The sequence below is a fragment of the Scomber japonicus genome, chromosome 2 (genome assembly GCF_027409825.1).
Source record: "Scomber japonicus isolate fScoJap1 chromosome 2, fScoJap1.pri, whole genome shotgun sequence".
Taxonomy (NCBI): Eukaryota; Metazoa; Chordata; class Actinopteri; order Scombriformes; family Scombridae; genus Scomber; species Scomber japonicus.
The window spans coordinates 13,173,101-13,196,945 of record NC_070579.1 but is presented as its reverse complement, the minus strand read 5'-3'; positions in this window follow the sequence as shown (position 1 = coordinate 13,196,945).

The following is a 23,845-nucleotide window of genomic DNA, read 5'->3' as shown; positions in this document are numbered from 1 at the left end:
GGTAAGCTGTTGAACCAGGGTGACACCCAAAAAGCTTAACGTCATGGTCCTGCTCCAAAACTATACTCCTCATTCAGAGGCAAAGAAGCAACTCACTCCTCAATGCATGATTTGAACCAAAGATAAGACACTTTGAAATACATTGAGCACAAGCTTCTTATTTTCTACCCAATTTGACACACACTCAGCTTCACTTTTTCTTGTGGCAGGAAAAATACCATTAATATACACACACATGCATTCTGTTAGACAGGTACCCTCTCATCCAGCTGACAGCATTTATACTAAAGCCGTAAGGCGATTTTTTTTTCAGTAGTATATTATGGCCAGTAAAGTCGAAAGCAGTGCTGAAGTCATGCAAGACAGCACCAACACATTTTTTATTATCTATTCGACTCAGCCAATCATCTGTCATTTGTGTTAAGGCTATTCAGGTTGAGTGGCCATCTTTCTGTGCATGCTGACATTCAAGAATGGAGGCCTTGGATAGAGAAATTATTCAAAATTTGAGAGAAGGCTGGTCCTTTCCATATGTTTGCTGAGAACAGGATGAATATTAATAGGTCTGCTGTTCACCCCACTGATGGGACTCGTACTGTTCTTAGATACTGGAATGATTTTGGCAACTTTCCATGACTATGGGAAAACAATTCCTAAAGATTAAAACTGTGATATACTGGTTCAGCAATATAATCGGCTATAATTTGTAAAAATTTATCATCTATGTTATCCAGTTTGCTTTTTTTTTTTTTTTTTTTTACAATTAAAAAAAAAAAAAAAAAATTAACAGAGGGGGCAAATAACACAACTGAGGGGGGCTGATACCCCCCATGGTGCTTGGCCCAGATGAATGATAGGGAGCTGCAATTCAATCTACAACACTGGCAATAGTGGTCGATAACATAATATAGAGGATAAGCTGAGTGCAGGGAGGTAGACACTCTGAGACTACATCAGCAATAGTTGGAAAATTGCCCAGCAGTTCTAAGATGAAGTTTGAAGATGGGTACTTTTCTTCTTGAGGGTGGAGGAAAAGAGCAGATGTGGTTTGCCAGTAGACATCTACAATCAATATGTCTGGAGATGTTCCTCATTGTTCAAGCATAACACCAAATCGAAATTATGTAAAAATTTGAAAGGGGAAAAAAAAAGGAACAAATCTGCTCAGGTGTGGTGTTTACAAATGTGTCTTGTTACAAAGAAATGAAGGAAAAATCCAACGTTACTTCATCACCTCAGGGTTTAGGAGCTGCCAAAACATGGAGTGTTTTGTAAACGGACACATTGTGGCGCTGCTGGATCTGGAGCTTCACCAAAAATTAATCACTTGTCCTTGGCCGAACTTTCTACCAAATGTCACTGAAATCTGTTACAATTTTCTGAGATACTCTGCGAACAAATCGACAAAAAAAAAACTCATATGAGACTAGAAAACATACATTCTTTGGTAAAGGGTACACATTTTAGTCTTGGAACATAAATGTCAAATATAAGCATGTACTTTGAATTTCTACTTATTTCTGCTAGACGGTGGCTCTGTCAATATTAATCCATCACTGTGACTTAGCTGTTCTCTGCAAGTAACACAAGAGAAGGGAAAATGTGCCAGTGATATTTGTTCAAGCATACATGATTTAAATAACTTGATCATGATTCAGACTGTTTGCTTGCTACAGAAAAAAGGAAGTCTAAGGGTTATAGAGGCACGTTCAAAACATAACCTCCAGAGATGTATGGTGTCTATTTAACAGTGAAGAGCAAGGGCATGGAAATAGTTCATATAAATGTGTGTAGTATTGAATCCACAATGGACTACATTAAAGTCTGGGTGCAATAAGCTGACCATGACATTTTTCTGTTCTGAAACATGGTTTTCAAAGAAAGTTAATATATATATATATATATATATATATATATATATATATATATATAGTTGTCTTTACAGCTATAATGTGTTTTTTGATGTCATCAGCACACTAAGGGAGGAAGAATTGTCATTTAAAAAAAGTTGTTTATGTCTGTCATTACCTCTGCATCTAAGGCAAAATGTTTTGAAGTCTTGGCTGTAACTGTTTGTCTGGGGAAAAATAATACTGAAAAAGTACCATTTGTTAGACTTTATCATTCACCCTCCACATGCTGGTGTGATAGATATCAAACTATAAAAGTTCTGCAGCATCTTATCCTGGGTGATATGAACATTAACTGGTTAGTGAACACTTCTGATCATCTAAGAGATCTCTGCAAACAAATACCTACTCCCCTTCTTCCCCTAAAAAAAGGAAGTAAAAATCACATTTCTATATATTATTTTAACCAATAGACCCCAATATTATGAATTTAGTGGTGTTTCTCCTCTAGACTTCAGTGACCACTGTCCAGCAGCAAACCACATATCATAGTCAAAAGGAATTATAAGCACTTAGGTGTGTTTGTTTGATTTGTACAACTGTGATATTGGGTTTATCGTGGTAATTCCTGGCCCACACTTAGCCTTACATTTTTTATAAAGACATTTAATTCCATTGCAGATATTACATATTTTAAGAAATTCAAACTCAAAAAAAGAAATAATCCTTGGTTTGGTTTGGAAACTGCTAAAATGTGGTATGAAAGGGATGCTGACAACTAAGTCTTCTTCTGATTGGCAATATTTTCATTAACAATGTAAAAAAAAAAGCTCTCACTGTTATTCAAAATGCCAAATCATAATTTTTTTATCTCTACAATATCTGAAAGTAAAGGACACTTATTAAACATTTTGGAAAACAATTAAATCCTTATCACATAATCCCTTTTCATCCTTTCCAATAAAATAGATCTTACCACTATCTCGGTCTGAAGTTTGAATATTTTATTTCACACAGTTATTTATTGGAAAATACTGGATGTCCTCCCACTGTCTCTAATCATATCACACCTGACTGGACAAACAAATTAAACACTCAGATCTTTTCACTGAAGCTTTTTACAAATCCTGAAGTGTTTGCTCTTTGCTTAAATGCTCTTTGTTGTATTGACCCCCAAAAAGCACTTGAGCTGATTAGTTAGAGCCAATGCTTTTATTATTAGCAGCTCCATCTACTAGTTGAATGCTTTATTTTTTCTATCAGACTGTGGTAATAGAAAACAACTCTGACCTTTGGAAGATAAACCACATCCTACCTTTGCATGAAGGGGGTCAATCCAGTGAGCTAAATGATTGTCATCCAATCTCTATAGTGTCTAAAGTGTTCAACAAATCAGGTAAGAACATTATTATCTCAACACTCTCAACATTTTTAAAATCGTACCGATGAGGATTTAGACCTGGACATAGTTCTATAACTGTGATGTTACTAGTGAATTAGATGACGAGCAGGCCTGCATTGCCTTTTTATTGATTTATCTAAGGCAATAGTATACTTTCAATTGGTCCAGCTTCATGAGGGTAAAAAAGGTGTGCCACAGGGTTCAATTCTAGGACCACTTTTACAGTTTTTATAAATTAATTAGTTGAAAATGGGTTATCAATCTGTTTGTGGACGACACTATTCTCTATACAACAGTGCCCTTTGTTGCTCAGGTGGTTCAAAACCTGCTTTTTAATTTATGTGTTGTACAGAAAATTTGAATTGATCTTAAAACCTTTTTAACTATAATACTATAATAATACATGTTGTTTTTTTTAGAAAACTGAAAACAGTTGAAGAGAACATTGCCAAGCTAAATGGGACATGTAGAGGCAGATATCACATTGTGTGTATCAGAAGGAAGAACGAGGGAAAACACCAGATAGAGGCAAAGGTTAGAATTACTTAACATTGCTCAACAGGCCTTACCATTTTGGTCCATCAATCCCTTATAAGGAGTTGTTTTTCACTATATCTAATATTACAGGGAGATCATGTCCACCGTGACACAGAGTAGAATTCCAGGAACTGAGAATTAGCCTGAACATGTCAGGTCCACTTGACCTGGTGCACGAACACAATGACGCACGACACCATACGCAATCAATGGTATAAAGGGTCTGTAAGGGCATGCCTCTGGGCTGTTTCGCTGTTTTGCTATTTGCTGTTCTGACATTCGTTGATGTCCGCATCTGTTGACGAATAAAGATCCCAGTTGGCTGTTCGACGACTTCTGTTCTCCGTCTCATATTTTAAGATACTGAGTTTAAGTAATCAATCAAATTTACTATAGACACTAACTGAAAAAGTCTCCTCACATAAATATCTATTTTCTAGCTTGATTACAAGCTCTGCTCCAAAAAAACATATTAATGAACAGACTAAATCTTTAAAAGCAAAACTGGCATTCTTTTATAGAAACAAGGCATGTACTGTATTACCCAGAATTTTAGAAAGCAAATTGTTCAGTCAACTTTTTTATCCATTATGGACTGTGGCTATGTAATTTATATGCACTCTCTTGCCTCTACTCTTAAAACTCTCAATGCAGTCTATCATTGCGCCCTTAGGTCCATAACCAGGGATGGCTTTAGAACGCATCATTGTAAAGCAAGAAGAGAAAGGCACGGCATTCTGCTTATTTACAAAGCACTTCTTGGCAAACCTCCTGGGTGTCTCTGTCTTTTTAACTATACATCATTGTCACACTGCACTAGGTCCCAAGAATATTTAGTTCTTGAAAATCACCATATTAGTACTGAGTTTGGGAAAGTGGCCTTTAAATGCTCTGCTTCGAACAAGTATAACAATCTGCAGAAGCTTGTAAAATTAGACAAGCTAATCCTTTTTATTCAATTTAAATCTCCTTTGACTGACATTGAGCAGTGTTAATGCTTTGAATTGATGTTGTCCCTTATGTTGATGTATTTGGCCTGTCTGTTGTATAATCTGTTGATGTATACTGGTGTTTTTATTGTTTTATATATACTGTATATCAGGGCATCTTTGTAAAAGAGAGCTGGTTTTCTGCCTTGTGGAAAGTCTGCAGAAAATAAGTCAGCAGTCTCCTTTGACAGTCAACACACACATTATCTTTAAAGAGTGTGTGAGGCTTTATAGGATTCAAATCTCAGTCTTCAGATTGAGCTTCAAACTTTCAAAAAAAGTCAAAAACGATTTTTAAAACACAAGATTGGTACAAATTGGAATGTAATCCTGTAGTTTGAAGAGTTAAACAACTGTAATCTGAATGCAGTCTGTTCATCTATCACTGTAATCTGCACAAGGCAGCCGTGCCAATGTTTGATGAGTCTTTCAGCAGTAAGTAAGGGTTTAAAATGTCCAGTATATTCTCAGTTTTACCTAAGCATATGTGATCATTTTAGTTTTTGGATTGACTAATTGAGCACAAATGACAAGTGATAATTGTCATCATAGATTCATCTGATGAATATTTTGAATAATTGATTACTTATTTGGTCTATAAAATGGTGAAAATGCCCCATAATTTCCTAAAGTTTAGTTTTGTCCAACCAACAATCCAATACCTAAAATTATTCTGTCTATTAGCACAAATTCAAACAACTTAAAAGTCAGATAAAGGGAATGTTGCTATAAAATTTTCTGTACATCAACTTATAAGCTATTTAATAGATGCTGCCTAGAAAAAAACCCCTTTAACACCTCTGTCTTACTGTTAGAGTAAGGTGTTTGTATTTACCCTTGAAAGTGTTAAAAATAAGTTTCACTTTTGCTGCATCTTCTTTGAGTGTGTTTTGTACTGTACCCTGCCTGAACATCTTTCAGCCTTTTTGTTGGTGCCTGGATTAATGTGAACATGATCAGACTGAAACTTGTCAATTTGTGTACACGTCCTTCTTTTTGTGTTTGTGTGTGTTGCTGTCTCTGTCTTTTTTTTTTTTTTTTTTTGATAATGGCTTTGCTGCGAGAGGTTTAAATTGCTCCGTTTTTCAACACACACACACACACACACAGACACACACACACACACACACACACACACACACACACACACACAGATGCAAAGATGTAATATGGAGTGACATGTTTGAGTGGAGCTCAGAGACAGAGTGAGTAAAGCAGGGAATGTCTTTAATGTAACACCTACTCATCTACACCAGAAACAAACAAGTCAAAGACAGCACTTCTTCTCACAGGCGCGTACAGACTGACTCACACCATCTCACGCACGAACATATGCATATGAAAAGGCTGCAATACAAATGAGATGAACTCCATATTCAGCCACGTTCTCGTATGCTGGTACCGAATATTCATCAAGAATATGCATGGAGTGGAGATTCAGATGCATAATCGCTTTGAAAAGAGATGTTATGTGACCTCACGCTGGGAATTACAGTAGTAGAATACAAGCATCAAAAGATAATATAAATCTGGTGGACTGCTGAGCATTGCAGAACATATACCATAATATCTAACCTATGATTTCCTTCTGTTCATTCTGAAGCTAAACAAATCCCTATAGGTTGTCTAATATCTCTAAAAACTAGGTCTAAAAACATTTTCTCAATCATTTCTCTTTAACACAAAATTCTTATTAGGCCTATCAAATAAATGGCATTGTACCTGTTTTATCAGGGTACCCTGTGGTGACTGGGCATCATTACTGTGACTATTAACTGTTATTCTGGTTCAAATGAGCAATTTTGCAGAATGAATGGAGGCGCTGCTATCAGTGGTGAGTCAATGAGATGACACTCGCCATAGAAACAGTGTCAGTGATAAGAGTGGGTTGCTATACGCCATTTTTTCTCCCCTCACCTCTTTTTTCCTTTGCCTTCCTCTCCTGGCTCACTACAGTATGTGTCTGTAAACACCTTATTTACGCTGCGTCAATTCATAAATCTCGAGCCGATTGGATAGCTGCTGAGTCGCTAAAAAGTCAAACGCAACTAGCGTGCACATGACCTGAATTTGTCGAACTCCATTGAGAGATGCACTGAGGCGATAATCCAGTCAGGTTTCATTGATTAGGCCAGGTGTAAATGGAAAGGAAGGTGATAATGGATCATTTTACAAAACCCTGCATTTCATCAGTAATGACATTTTTGAAGGTGTTAATGTTTTTTAAATCATTTCTTGTATAATTACCATGAATGCCAGCTACAGTATGGTTGAGGTTAAAGGATAAAGCTTACTGCAAACAAAGTCCATGTGCAGATCTGAACAATGAACTCATCCTACTTATATGTATTGTGTGTGTGTGTATCCAAAGCCTGTTAGCCCTCTGTGCTGTAGATTTTTGTTATTGTACTTACATTGTACATTTTTTCAAATAACAGTACAAAATGAAGAGGTTGTGATATGGAGCATAAGCTAGCGAAGCTCTGTAACAGCTCTGAAACAGTTGCTACTACTCTCCTGAGACTGAAAACATGATCGCTGTTATTTGTCTTTGTAGATATTTCTAAACAAAAAATACTTATCCATGGATATATTGCAAACAGGAAGTAATTCAGCATACTTTTAATGATGCCAATTTTCCAAAATGTAAACAAATATTGGCAAATAATCGGCATAAACGGTGTTAGCTTGTCCAGTTAGCAACTCAGTTAGTCAGCTCAGCTACCTGGTCTCTGACAAACTAGCTACTAGCTCTATTGTGACTGGCTAGTGATAGCATGTGCATAGCTGAAAGTATTAGCAGTTAGCATACCTACTGGGGAAGCTTATACTGTAAAGTGTAGTTTCAGGAGCATGACCACGCGACAACTGCCCCGCCTCCAGCCATTCCTATGAATATCACCTAGATTTCTCCTCCCCTTCTGTTTTCGTATTCTGCACCCCTTCCCCCACCCCATTTTTCTATCCCCTTTTCTTCCTCTCCTTCATAGGGCCCTGAGGGGGTCCTCGCTAGGGTTGCCAACTCCCTGAAAAATAAATAAGGGACACCTAGTTGGCAGGGCCGGTCGACCCGATTGTGTTCACCCCTCCCGGCTTGGTTAAATTTTTTGCCTTTCTTTGTGTGTGTGAAACAATTTTTAAATGATTTGACTCGAACCTGAATTTCTTTTGATGCATGTTTTGGCAGCTCCTAAACATAAACACTTGTCTCAAAGAGTGTGCTGTCAGCTCATTGGTCACAGAGCAGGAGAGGGCTGGCAATAAGATTACTGTACATTTTCATTCATTGATTCCATTGACATTTTACAGACTATTTTGATTCTCATGGAAATACGGGATGCGTAAATTTGTTTCTAAATACGGGACGATTCCGTTTTTCAAGGGACGGTTGGCAACCCTAGTCCTCGCTGCCCGGGTGCTACGTAGGACCTCCTACGAGCCTCCCCAAAATGCAGTCAGAAACGGAAAAACTATGCTCATCAATGTTTTTTCTTAATAAATAAGAATTGGACTAATTGGGCATAATCACAATGTGACTACGCTTCCAGCACATACTATTTTCCAAAGACACTCACATGAACTTGTTCTGCTACTATCAGGTGTGACAAGGCCTTTACAAGAAGCATTATAATGTATCTTACCATTTCATGTCAACAAAGCTGAGTGAATACAACAAAGAAACATTAAAGACTAAATGTTCTGTTCGATGTATTGGAGAAGTGCTAAAAAATATACTTAAGCTATTTAACAACCAACTGCTAATGCAAACATATGGATGGCTGATGGATAACATGCTGTATTTGTAGCGGCTCAATCTGCTCACATTTAGTGGCTGCAGGAATGAAATATTCATCTGGATAACCATCAGTTTCAATTTCATTGCTTTTTTTTTCTCCCAAGACTTTCTTTATCACAGGGATGAAACCCTGGAGTACTGCTTCCACACTCCATTTAAAGTCCCTCCACTCAAAAATGTGTTTTGCTTGTTGTAATTTCTCTTGAATGTTTGAGCTTGGCTGTGTGGAATGATGTATGTGTTGAGTTAGATGCTAGAAGGCTGTTTTCACATTCATCTGCTGAAGGAGGAACGTTTCTCTGTTGCTCACCTTAAATCTGAGTTTAAGGAGTTGGGCTTAAGAGCGTGATTTGTACTTTGCATCTCGTCTGGAAGCCAGTCATGGTCCAGTTTGTAACTTACACAAGTGTGATGTGGAAACCTGAAACCTCCAGTGCCCACACACTGATAATTAACTTTTTTGGTCAAGTAGGAGACATCTTTACGTATTTCACATATTTTCTTCATTGAGGGAGAAGTTGTAGATGTCATTTTAAGGATTTTAATATATCATTTAACCATAATTGGCACAAATTATTATTGAGAGCAGAATATTTTTCTGTCTTCAAACATGTGAGGAAGGGATGTTTAATGACGGCTTATCTGCTGTTTATCTACCTCTTATTTATTACACTGAGTTTAAATTGCATGTTTTGCCTATATGTATAAATGTATTGTTGGTATGTAAAGTGGGGAAGTTGCATGTGTATGTGTGTGTGAGTCTGTGTGTGTGTGTGTGTGTGTGTGTGTGTGTGTGTGTGTGAGTCTGTGTAATTGGTGATTCTGACCGCTTTGCTGAATCACTCAATGGCAAAACAACTGCAACAGACGGCTGAGCAAACCCATTACTCTTGCTCAGTGCTTCTGACACACACATACACACTCAAGACTCAACAGTGACCTGCAGTGACTTCAGATATACCACATGACCTGCTATACACTCCGTGGGAAAAGGGCAGAGAGTGAAAGAAGTGGCAAAGTGGAATAAAAAAAAAAAAGTTGAGACAGAGAGTCAGTTGATCCAAGGTGGAGAGGGACGGTAAGAGAAAGAAAAGACAGAGAGAGGAAGAATGTTTTCACTCAGTGTCTGTTGTCACCAGAGGGGGGCAACAGAATATTTCCAATCCACTTCCCTACACACAATCACCAGAAACCCCTACCTGCCCTGTACTGCCGTCTACAGGTGTGTGTGTGTGTGCATCTGAGTTTGTTGGGAAGATGTGGGCATTAAATTGAGCGATGGAGTACTCTCATTGATTTCCACAGTAAAGGAAAAGTAATCTTCTCTGGGCTGGGCTGTATGTGTGCGTATCTGTGTCTGTACGTGTGGATGTGTGCGTGCCGGTATCGCCCAGTGATTGAAACAGTGGTCAGAAAACAGTATTAAAGATTTTATAGGCTCTCCCCATAGATATATCACTCCAAAATCAGTTGATAGCAGATTATAATTGCAGCCATAAAACAGGAACACTGCCTGTACAGTCCAAACAGAAGCCCCAGTAAGCTTCATGTACGTTTATTTGCGAGGATGTGGAACGTTTCAGGTCAGGTTTTTCCTCTGCGGTGCTAAATTGCTTTCCAGCCAACTGGTACATGACATTTTTCAACCTGTAGAAAGGAGAAATACGCCATTTGCCTCGGAGAGCATGTCATACGGGCCAGAAAAGTGTCAGTGGGCTTGTAAGATTTATAATGCTGAAATTGAGGGACCTTTTAATATGAAAATAAGTCTAAAAACACATTTTTTAAAACAATATATACACTTGTATACCTTCTTGACAACATCTGGCTCTGACAAATGTCTCCATATAAACACAATAATAGTAGCCCACATCTGAAACTGATCATATCTGTCCTCCCCTTCGTGTTCCTTCTCAAAGCTTTATCCGTTACCACATTACAGCAGGAAACAAACCCGTTAATAAATCAGACCTTGGTTTTATTTATTTTCTATTAATAGTGGTCAATTCCAGAGACATAGAGGATCTCTGTAATGAAACATAACCAAGGTTAATTCAATATAATCTGTTAAAAGTTTGATTTATCTTTTTGCCAATAGTGCACGCAGACACTCTGGCTGGAGATACAGTATTTATCTTATTGATTTAACAGCATATTGTTTTTGTAATGTATCACACATTAGAAAATTGACATTGTTCAGACACATGAAAACATATAAATCTCTTAATAATGGATAGTGCCGATGGGTAAGATGATAAATAGTCTGCAATGCGTGTGTGTGTGTGTGTGTGTGTGTGTGTGTGTGTGCTTGTGCATATATGTTGTGTAGTCCCATTGAAATAAGACTTTCTTTAACACTATAGGAAACACATATCATGATAAACACTCATTTCTAATTTGCTTGAAATTCTTTTAATGTATTACTTTTAATATTTACAGTATTTGAAGCTGCACTAATCAATATTTTTAGATTGTTCATATTGTCTAATATGAGAAGGTCACTTGTATGAATCATCGCCCAGGTGCTGCAGTTCTCATAAGGAGTGTTTTTCATTTGTTTCATTATATTTTCACTGCTCTGGTCTCGTCTCAGCTCTGATCAACTTAATTTATACCTGCCCAGTAACAAACAGCAAACAAACACAGTTAATGACCAGCCGGTGAACGTAGTGGAAGATTTAGCAGCTTAAGAGCCAGATATTCGAGAGTTGGGTGAGACCAACACAGAGCTAAAAGTAGAATGAAATGTCTATTCAGCTCCGTCTTCCCACGCTTACAGTCAGGAGTTTTGTCACTCAAAGTTTTTCATACAGAAGGGCAGATAGCTCAAATCTGCACATTGTGTAAACAAAGGTACATTCACAGTTGTAGAATTGAGCAGTCTTCTTACAATTCACATTTTTCAAAAATGTTCAAGTCAATCCATAATTGTGCATCAGATGAATTGTGCACGCTGTAACTTCAGTTCCCCATAATTTCTCATTCTCTCGTCATTATTAGTAACAAAGAAATGTGATTTTCTAAAATGTTCATGTCTTCTTTTACACACATTTTATCATTGTTAGAGCTATGTGTATTATACCATTATATTTTATGGTATTATATATTTCAGTATTTTTTTCCAGACCATTCTTTAAGCATTGCTATTTTTAACAGCATTTATAATGAAAAATGCAACCTTGTAACATTGTATAAAAAAGCTTTGTATTTCAGGGCTGATGGTGTATTATTAACATGATTTAAATGACATGATTGAAAATGACCAAATTCTACCAAATGTAGAATTACTGTATGTCGTGTCAAATGAAGATATCTCTTACGCAGCTGCAGTACAATGCAGATTAATAGCAGAAAAACATTTCAATAATCTAAAAAGCATCAGCATTAACATTAGCCTTTGATGTCAGTCCTTCAAAATCAAAGACCAAGCGCTTCTTTCAAGGCCTACTATTCTGCACAAACGGCAATCATCATAATCATCACAATTGTACAGGACAAAATCCATTCAGAATGACAGCACGATGCAATGTAAATGCAGAAAAAAGACCCATTTTAGAGTAAATCTCTGGATTCTTCTTTTCATTCTCAACCAGACAAAAAATCACCTCTGTCTGCTTTGCATTCAGTGTGGCTCTTTGCTCCTGTGCTCTGTTCCTGCATGTGTAATCAATAAAACCGTCTAATCATGCGATACTGTAGTTCAACAACTGATTTCAGCATTTGTTGTTACCCATTCAGCCTCACTCTACTGTTGATTACATCTGTTTTGATTAGTCGACTTACAGTATACCTGCAGGGGGGAAAGGCTCGTTAATGTGATTGCCAATCATATAATCAGAACAGCTATTATGCTATTATAGAGTACACGTTTTCTACTGTTGCTCTCTCTCCTGTTGATTTAATAATAATAATGATAATAATACATTTTATTTAAAGGCGGCTTTTTTTGGCACTCAAGGACACCGTACAGAGTTGTTGTTTGACAGCATTGTGCTCTGCATACAGTTGTAGTGAGTCTGAATTGTTTTTTATGAGCTGTTTGTTTTATTTTATGATATAAAGCTATAATCCCTACATGCTCAAACTCTGATTCACATGTTTGTACTTGTGACAATTTAGAAATAGAATTACCAATGGTGTAAATACAATATATTCATTAGCGTGACAATGTTGCACAAATTGGCATATAGTAATTACTGAGTCGACCAGACACAGACACCCAAGGGGCCCAAGCCAGACCCCTTTGTTTGATACGACTATTGTGAGGATATGTCTGGCATTTAATATATTTTTGTCAAACTTTTTCAAGTGGAGAGCTAAACCAACAATGTATCTACTTATGTGTGTGTGTGTGTGTGTGTGTGTGTGTGTGTATTCAAAGCCTTTATATATTTTATCCCTCTGTGCTGTTAGACCTCCCGTGTTGTTCAAAATCCACAGTAGCCACAGTTTGTTTGGAACTTACAACACTTGTAGGTGGGACAATTCATTGTTGGTTTGGCTCTACAAGTGAGATTTGTTGACAGGAAGAAAGAAAAATATAGAAAATCACCAGCCTTATCCTTTAATCTTTTGCTTTGGAAAGTCAAATCTGTTGATGAAAGTTTGATTCATAATTTTCCATTTTCCATTTTGGGTGACTTTTTCAGCACACTACCAAACCAAAGAATACAAAGCAAAGACTATTTAGTGAGTCTACTTGATGATACTTAATGGTATCTTTCATTTCACAAAGAAGACCAATTCTCACTTCTAAATCAACTTGAAGAAAATGCCACGAAAAGGGAGTCTGCTCCCTTTTCATGACATGCAATCTTTTTGCCTCATTCACTTCAGACTTTGGAGATGGATAATGAAAACAATCTCTGCAATCTTGTGCTGTAATTTTCAGGTTGGGGGGTGTAAATAGTAAGGAAAGCAAACCTTAGGGTGGACTAAAAGATGTAGTTTTGAAGAAGTCCACAACTAAACATAACAGGGTGTGTGTCCATAAATGTATCAGAATTAGAGAGGAGGATAAGAGTGTTTAGTGTATGGTAAGTGATTTGATGTTGATGTAACACAAACAAAACCATACACTTTTATCCTCAACTACATCATCCACTAGGTAATCTCAGGCATCAGCATTTCATCAACCCTGTCTCTCTGTGCTACAGTAAGTGGACACTCTGTGCACATCCTTTTCTCATCACCCACACATTTTTGTTTTCATTCCTGAGGCAGTAAAAGTGATGTTAGACCTGCTGCCAATGAAAAGCCTGTCTTTGGGGACTTTGAAGATTTTAACAGCATAACTACTGACGCACATCTATGAACGCATTAAAAAAAATGTCATCCTTCACCAGCACACAGCGGCACATGCAAGTAATTAATTGTCTGGCATGACTGCAATCTCATCCCACCATTTTGTATTCTGCTGTTGCTCTGTGCTGCTAATGTTGCTCAGTTTGCTTTTTGCGAGTATGTGTTTGATTCCTGAAACCTAATTTAAGAGACTGTCCTCCAAATAAGAACAACAGATGCAGTTGTTTTAGCAAGTACACCAAAAAAGCATCATTTGACATTCAAGGAAAAATGAGATGTCATAATTGTAGAGCATTTAAGTTCACACATCGAGAAGGCCAGTGTGAATGTATCAGTCAACAATTCATTCTTTTGTCCAACCATGAAAGAATATTGTTTGTTTTTTCACCTCCACAATCAGAGCCTAAACTGATTGTGCCTAAAGGGGGCATATAACGCTTTTTGTCATTTTCTGTCATTTATATGCTGTTATGATGTTTGATTTCCATGTTAAACTGTTAAAGGACCAGTCTGCATGATTTAGTGGCATCTAGTGGTGAAGTTGCAGATTGCAACTGAATCAGAAATTGTGCAACTCCCTTTGGCTTTACGGAGCGTTACAGTGTGTTTCAGCTCTTCGATTAACTGTTGGTCTGCAAATTTACTGTTTTTTGGTTCACTCTCAACACTCTTGGTGTTTTCAGAGAAAAATCTCTACAAACCCACTGTACAGTACCAAACGGCGAACAGACACAGTTAGCGATTAGCCGGTGAACATAGTGCAGCAATTAGCAGCTTAACATCCGTGACGTCACCCATTGGTTTGTGGACTGCTGCTCGGAAGCCAATAGTTTCGAATCTAGGCAGCGCCATCTTGAAAATTTCAGGTGCATGCTGGGAAAAATAAAAACATACTAATTATATGGGCATGGGCGGAGCGGGGAGGTTGCGATAGTTTGCGAGGGCTGGATCTCGAGGTCATTGGTCAATCAACCTGTCAATCATGACGTAGCCACGCCCTAATGTATACCCTGCTTTATTGTCAAATATAAAATCAGAAGGCCAAAATTTCACAAATGAACATCATACTACATTGAAGACGGTTTTAAACTAGACATAAACATATTTTGAAAACATTTACTGAGGTTAGAAATCAAGTGAGAAGTTGGTGAATTCTCCGTTGACTTGTATAGAGACAGAAGTCCTTTTGACACCAAAATGGTCGCCCCCTGGTGGCCTTTTGATAGAATGGAGTTCTAAGTTACTTCCGCGTTTGCTTCATTTCAGAGGACCAGAACTCCCCGCCTGGTAGAGACCCAAAAAAGAGCTAAAAGAGTGAATATTGGACTTACAATCACCATATGGACAGAAACATGTCACCAAAATATCAGTTTAAAAGGTGGTGATGTGTCAGTGTTGTTTTCAGTTTGTTTCTGCTGCCCCCAAGTGGCCAAAAATCTGTTAATGCAGGTTTTAACTAAGGAGTTTTTTGAACGGTAAACCATGCAAAGTTATTTCAGTTGAGCCCCGCAATAAAATTATGGACCTGGAACCTTTAACCATGGGGTTATTATTGTATTCATGATGGTGAAAGACCCTTAACTCAAAGTGGTCATTTTAATCCAATCCACAATCTATTCCTAAATCTAACCAAACCCTAACCATAGTGTTGTCACATCAACAGTGATTTTATATCAGGTTTGGAAGGCACAGACAAATGATGGCATCTGGACCAACAATGAATATTGTCATTTAATTTGTAGGACTTGTTCTAATTTGATCTCTGCTGCTGAAAGCTTCTTTACATTCCTGTCACTGCTTGTAAACACTGGTCGCAGCAACTCTGCTAATTTCCCCCTCTGTCCTCTCTGTGGAAAGTGAAACCTTATGTTTCGTGTCTCAGTATCACTTACCTTGACATACACAGAAGCAAATACACAGTTACACATTCCTACACACTTCCCAATAGCCTGAGGACAGCCTAGAGCAACTCCAATTAACAGCAGCAATCACTAAACAAAAAATTGCAAACTCCTCTGTTCTGTAAATTTTGAGGGACTTTAGAAGGAGGCCGCTCTAAATTATGTCCTTTAGGGGAAATATTTGCCTTAAAGCGACATGGCACATGACATACACACACACACACACATACAGACACACACAGAGAGATGCTAACAACACGCATGCACACACAAACTGCCACTGGGAAATGTTTGATCAGTATCTTCCGACGACTTTTTTATCTTTATTACCAGCGTCATCATTCTAACCTCCGCAGTAATGAACATCTTGCCCTGGGGAGGAAAACACACACATACACATGCACGCACAATGGCACACTTGCAAACAAAGATCATACACGCACTCACACACTGTCTGATGGAAGGTTGAGTGTGGGTGGATGAGAAGCCGAATGCTCGTAGGAAAGAGATAGAGGGTCGGATATAGAGACAGGGGAAAGGCTGAGCGAAGATTAAGGATGAGAGGGGAGTAAGGGGGTGGAAAACAGTGTTAGAAAGGCGGAAGGGCGGTGGGAGGTACATGGTGTTTGGAGAAAAAGATGAAAGAAGGATTAAAGGAAGGAGAGAGTTAAAAGTGGGAGGGCAAGAAAACCATATAATGGTGGCAAGAATGGCAAAGGAGGGACAAGAGCTCAATTCAACTGAATTGGAAAGTGAGAATCACAAGGAGGGAGGAGGAAATGAGGAAGACAGAAAGAATAGCCTTGAGTGGGACTGATGATATAGGCGATGAATAATGGAAAGATGGAAGGTGCATAAGAAATTGAGATGCTTAGAGATAGGGAGGACAGGAGCGAGGTAGAGAAAAGACGAGTTGAGTTGGAATGAATAAAACAGAGTGAGGGCATCTGTCATCCTACTTGTTCCTTAAAAGTGCAGACAGAAAGGAAGATAAAAAATTAAGAGAATACAAAAGGAGAGTTAAGTCAACGGCGTTTGTTAAAAAAAAAAGAAGAAGAAGAACAAAGATTCAAATTAGGTCGACCACAGAAAAGAAGAAAAGTTTGACAGGAGTAAGAAGTTTAATTAGTATGGGATTAATATCAAATGGGAAAGGAATTGCAAATATAGCTGTCACTTACTTTGAATTTTGACTTTCTCTGAACACTTTTTGGTACCATTATCTAAAGGCAATCTTCTTCTTTGACGTCGATGTTCACTACACCTATTGCTCCAGCTGGTGAGTTACTTACAGTATCACATTCAAACAGTCTGGGGAAATAACCTTCACAAATGACTCAAATTGATGAAGGAAATGCTCCATATTTTGGAAAATATGTTTATTCACTTTATCACAGCTTCTTTGTTTATGCCATAGAAAAAAATCGGCAATACTTTAGTTTAAAGATCCCTTCTAGACATATTTGAAGACATTAACATACTTTGCTTTGACTAATACATTTTGTCTGATATGTTCTTTTTAAAAGTCCCATTACCTCCTTAAAATCATTCAAATTACATCTACTTCATCTCCCTTATGTAATATCCAGAATCTATGAATATGTAAATGTCATTCATTTAAAAATGTTTAACTGTAGGATATTAGATGACTCGTACTTCACTGAAAATCTATTCCCACTGGATTATAAGCACTGGAGGCATGTGAGCACTTGTAAAACCCGTAACAAGCCTTAAACTAAGATTTAAGGTGAGTACAGAGGTACCCCCCCCCCCCCTTCAACAGATGAATGTGAGAACAGTCTCCTGGTATCAAACAGTTCATCATTCTGAAATGTGAAGCTTAAACATCCAAGTGAAGGAATGAGAAGATAGAAGGGTTAGACGATGCACTGATGTTGCTTAAACTGTTAATGAATAAAAAATACTTGTGAGTGGTATTGATTATCTTATTTAACTTTTGGAGCAAAATCATTTAATTGGAGAATTATTCTAAATCACTGTTTGGAAAAACTTTTTTTTAATGATATGGCGCTGCTATGGTCAACCCCTTACATACTGTCAAATTTGACCAATTTTTACATTTGAGAGCTGTAAAAACACCCTGTACACATTTCTTTTAGCCTGACTTTTCCTAATGTGACCCACAGTATACAAAAATTGAAATAAAATGCAGCTGATTCACATTTTTATATATGCAAATATACAATTGACCTTATAAAAGAAAGAAAAACAGCATTCAAACATCTTGTATTCATCATAAAATGTTCTCCTGGACCATAAAATCATGATTGTGAATATATTTTTACTAATGACTGATGGCGAATTTATGAATGCCAATTGATGTAGAGTAATTAAGAGTCAGAATATGAACAGTATGTAAGGGTAAAGATCTGCTTTGACTGAGGGAAACATTAGGGGACATTAGTGGTCATGCTTATAAAAAAACAACACCAACTTGTGGTTGGAAACTAGAACTAAATGTGTTAAATGAGGTGATGTTTTATTTTTTTATCTGTCTATCCACCTCAACCTCCTCCTTAAGCACACATTGCTGCTCTTTAATAACGTCAATTAATTTTCTTATTCCCTCCAGTGATAATTACTGCAGTCACAAGATAGCATTGACTCTTAACCACAAACATGTCATTTTGGATCACTTGCTGAAACGACAACCTTTTTCATGGGAGAACAGTCTGATTTTGCTGTGGTGTGAAATCATTCACACATTATGCTGCATCATTTGAATAACGAGTTATTGTCTTGACTTACAAATTAATAACAATTCAATAATTTTTGGTTTTTGGAAATATTATGGTTCATTAGGTGATTGTTGTCACCAGAAGTGGTGGTGTATTGAGTTCACTTGAGCTAAGATGTAGCAAGTGTGAGTAGGATTTTGTTGGTGCAGCTTTTGACCCCAAGTTTGTTTGCTTAAAGTGAAAATAAATCAGCCAAAAAGGTGTCATCACTGGGATTGTCAGTTACCCCTTTTCCACCGAGCTGGAGCCAGTGCTAGTTCGGAGCTAGTGCTAGAGCCAGTGCTCGGTTGGTGCTAATCCAAGCACCTCTTACGAACCTGTTGCTTTTCCACTGGCAAGGAGTCACGCGATTACGTCACTGTATAATGTAGCCAGCGCGTGCCTTTGAAGCACTTCCATGATTCACTATTGAGAGGCAGCAACATGGCGCAAGGCATCTAGCCTGCCGGAAATGAAGAAGAAGTAGAAGAAGACTCTGGCAAAAAAAAAGAGATAAAAATAGTACTTTTAATCAACAAATCTTTAACCCCCTGTAAATGCCACGCTAGTCAGCTAATGAACGTTAACCCCGCTAGTCTGCTAATAAACGTTAGCCCTGCTAGCCGGTTAATAAACGTTAGCCCTGCCTCCAGTCCGCTGACGCAATCTGTTCTTGCTTTAGACCAGCAAAGAGTTGGTGCTTGCTCTGGCTCCCATTCTGAGGCTCCGGGCTGGAGCTTTGGCGGTGGAAAAGCAAAGAACCGGTGCTTAGTCAGCCTCTGGCTCTGGCTCCGAACCAGCACCAGCTCCAGCTTGGTGGAAAAGGGATAAGTGAGAGTCATGAGTCCTGAAGTGGGGCCCTGTCGCAGTGGCAGAGTTTAGAAAGTAGTTTAAAGGGCAGCCCAAAAACACAGTTCTTCTGAGAACCTTTTTAAACCTGCTGAACGTACCAGAGTTCATCAGGATTGAGCAGAACTACAAGTGTTCAACCCCTCGTTGGTGGAAGTGTTCTGATGTAGACTGAAACGGCCTTGAGTAAGACCCTCTGAACTCCTCCAGGGACACATTTCAGAAGCTGACCTTGTACTACCTGTAGATACACAAGCAGACTGTCCCTCGGGTGATTAATAATGAATTATGTAACATTAATGGAGCTCAGCCTCAATTTATTTTGGCATTTTTGGCATCCAGAAATCTGATAAAAGCAAATATCCACATGAAACTCGACTTTGGAGCACTTCTTTGTGCAATTCGCGTAAGCTCTAAACATCATTTCTAGATACTCTGTGTCCTCGGTCTATTTCATACCACAGCCCTCCAGTGAATAAGTTGAACTCTAAACTCTCTGAAATTGACCAGATGTGACAATACAGATGATTTAATATGTCAGTATAATCGAGCCTTTTCTGCATTTCCATCAGCAGTTAGAGGGTCCCTGCATGAGAGGTGATGAAACAGAAGCACTTAAGTTAATTAAGCAGCCTTATCTATGGTCCCTGCGCGCAGAGAAAAAGAGACCCGTTTGAATTGACGATAGCTACGTAATTACCCTTTATCTCCTCATAGAGAGGTTAGGAGTTCTTTAATGAAGAGCAGTTTTGTTTAAGAGAGAACTGGAATATAAATGATTGGTGCAGGCATGTGCGTTTGTGTGTGTGCATGCATGTTTAATGAATATGTGTGTATGTAATGAGGGTGACTATTTTAAAATATAATTGTTACTGTCTTGAACCATCATTGTCCTTCAGCTATGAAATGAAATTCAAGACCATCTTCCATATCCATATAACACACACACACACACACACACACACACACACACACACACACACACACACACACACACACACACACACACGTTTTCCCAAGGACATACTGTGCCTCTTTTCCTTTGCCTTTTCCTTGCTGTGAAGATCACTAACTGTACGACCAGACAGACAAAATATTCAGCCCATGAATTGAAACACTACTTCAGAAACATAATCCATTTTTTGATATTGATGGTCTGCTTCAAATTGTGTGTGCCAGCGTGTGTGTGTGTGTGAGAGAGAGACAGAGGGCTATTGCCTCAGATTTGGAGTGTTTACTCCAATCTTGGGAAGGGCACCACACTCCTCCGTTGGTTTTGTAATAAGATCTTTGGCTCTTGCAACAAGAGCAGACTCATACATTACAAAATCCTACTTTGTACACAGTCCTGCTCATTTTAATGAAAAGACAGATTGTGCCCTGACAAAAGTGGCCTGGCAGCAATTATGAAAAATTAGGCCGTAAACTGTTGTCAGAATCAGAATTATTTCAGTGTGTACCCGAAAAATAAGGAATATGAGTTTCTGCCGTCATTGAGTGAGTGATTATGAGGATTCAGACTTAAGACAGCCCTGTGTTGAAACAGTACAAATGTTTTCATGACAGAGCCTTTTTTATCTTTCGCCATGATGATTACGAGGTGAACAGTGGACATACTGTAGTGAGTAATCCACCAAGAATGTGCGCTTGCATCCAGATGATGTTGCATGACAGCAAAAGTTGAGCCTCATTCAGCTTGTTGAGCCCCCTGCTGTGCTGGAAGACTACTTAAATTCAAAAGAATGACATGGCTGATTTTTCCAGTCTGAACACAAGAATCAGCCAACTCTCCAGTTCCCCTTTAGCTTTAGGGTGGATTAGGGTAGTGTGGGACACTGTTTGCAGTATTCATATAACACTTGTTTACCATATTTGCCTATGAATCCAATACATTATATCAATACCTCATATTATGAAATCCCCAATCTTTTCTTATTAAATCAACAATTTTAGATATTGTACTCAATATTAATATTAATGTGCCTTGTGCCAATGAATTTCAGAATTCACGCTGAAATCTGGGACACTAGTTTTTAGGCTGAGAAATACAGAGCAGCCTTATCTTCCAAAATATTCTGAAATGTGCGTACCCATATTTGGTCATTTCATTTAGTAGGCCTACAATTTTTTTACTTTCTTTGTAAGATAGGTTAAAAAAACTAATATCCTGTTTGTTCACATGTGCAATGTTAAACAATATAACTTACACAATATGCATATACTAGTTAGCTTTAAAATAATTTAATAGAACAACAGATAAATGCACTGGAGCTTAGTTGTCCTACATTAATCTAATCTACCCTATGGAGCATTTTAGCGTCTTTCAGCACATTGTTTTTATTTTACAACCTAAACCTGTTTCCAGATGTAGCAGGCAGCTTTTAAACTATGATAAACCCACTGTATGCTACCTGCACAGCACAAAACAGCAGATGCATGAAGTTAGCAACTCGCTGGTGAACATAGTGCAACATTTAGAGCCTGATATTATTAATAGTCTTGGAATTTGTTTGGTGGCCAGAAGCATAACTCCAAATGAATGCTAATGTTGCTCCATGTCTGATTTCACCATATCAAACATTATGAGGTGATCATACAATATATTGTTGCGCAATGGCTGTCTCACTGCCCCTATGTGGCTAGGAAATCAGTTATGCAAGTTTAAACTAATATGAACACTGACAGTTGTAAAGAAGAGATGTTTGAGATATGTAGCCTCTGTGCTCAGGATACTGCACAAACACAGCTGCAGTGTGACTGCTGCATAGAGACAGAGCGCAATTATGTCCCGCCCACCACAGAGGGGGAAAAAAACTCATCACCCTGTATTGACTTTGTATTGAGTGAAGGTGCCACCTTGTCACATCTGTCTACTAGCAAACAACAGAAAAGTGCTTAAAAGCTGCAGTGTGGTGGGATGCATTACCAACAGGGTAAAAAACCCATAATATGAGACAGACCTGACCTGAGCTGCAAGGACCGCCTGCAGCTCAAAAACATCTGTAAAAATGACACATACACCTGGACATACTACTAATCACAGAGAACACACATGAGAGTAAGAAAGAAAGAAAGAAATGTATGGGTATGCAGTGTGATAGATGATTACATCACAGAATAGCTAACCTGCATTCAGGTAAAATGCTAACTGTAAAAAAAAAAAAAAAAAAAAAGTCTCAATGGGAAATTATTGCATGTCTGTGTGTGTAATTTCCTCAACTATATTATAAAAGCTGTATTCAGCATGAAAAGTGTCATGCCATCCTATAGTGGAGTGCTATACAATTGTGTATCTCTACTGTATAGACATGATGTCAGCCTTTGCATGCATGTATTAGCATTTACAGCAATAGGAGGTTTCCGCATATGCTATAATTGACCTTTCTTTCTCTGTCAGACATAAGATGCTAAAATAATCCTTTGACATGCTGAAATCTAATGTTTTTAGCTAGCTACAGGCATTTCGTTGGCCTCAGTTACATATTATGCCACTGATTGTTTTCCCCTGCAGTGGGTGTGGGTTTCAGAGTATGACGCATTGTGCTCTGTCTCTTTGACAGAAAAGCCAGCAACAAATATTGCATGTGGATTTTTTTTTTTTTTTTTTTTTTTTTTTGATTTTTTAAAAAACACAAATCTCCATAGCAGGTTTTATTTGTCTATAATATCACCAGTTGGCTGCATGCTAAACAGGTACAACCAGCATAATTTCCAGAGCCACCACCATATTGTCTGAGCCACCACATGTTATAGCTCCCCATTCAGTTATGGCTAAAGGCCTCTCAGCACCCAGCAGGAGTCACATGGTCACTCTGTTGTGAATGTAAAAACACTCAATGGATTTGACACCTTGCCAATTTACTTCTGATGCAAAAGTAGGCTATTGCCGGTTGGTGTTATAAGGTAAGCCACGGTGTGTATATATAACATGACAAGTGCGTGGGTAGTCTACACTATAAAGGCAACAGGAAACATGTTTTACTTTTGATTTAAGGCAAAATTATCAGTAAATGTCACTCACAGAAATATACATTCACAGTCAGGATGCACTCACAAAGACACAAAGCAGCTCTTTTGTGGTTCTGTAGAGACATAATAAATATGTATACGTGCATTTGCTTTAGGTGAAAGAGATGAGGAGCGACAGCGAGAGGGGGAAAAAGTAGGAGGACATGATAGAAAACAGACATGGAGGAAAAACTGGATTGGGGATTAAAAGAGGAAGAGAAGTGAAAGAGCCTTTGATCAGCAGGGAGAGCTGGAATAAAGTCACCTCTGTTCCATTACCACCCTGTTGCTGTGAAAGACACACACACGCGCACACATACACACACACATACACACACACACACACACACACACGCACACACGCACTACACTCCACTTTTGTTCAAAGACATTATGACATACTTTATGAAGCCAGTTGGTAAGTCCTGGCTTTTTAGTGGAACAGGTTTGGGATGGTAATATTCAAGGGAT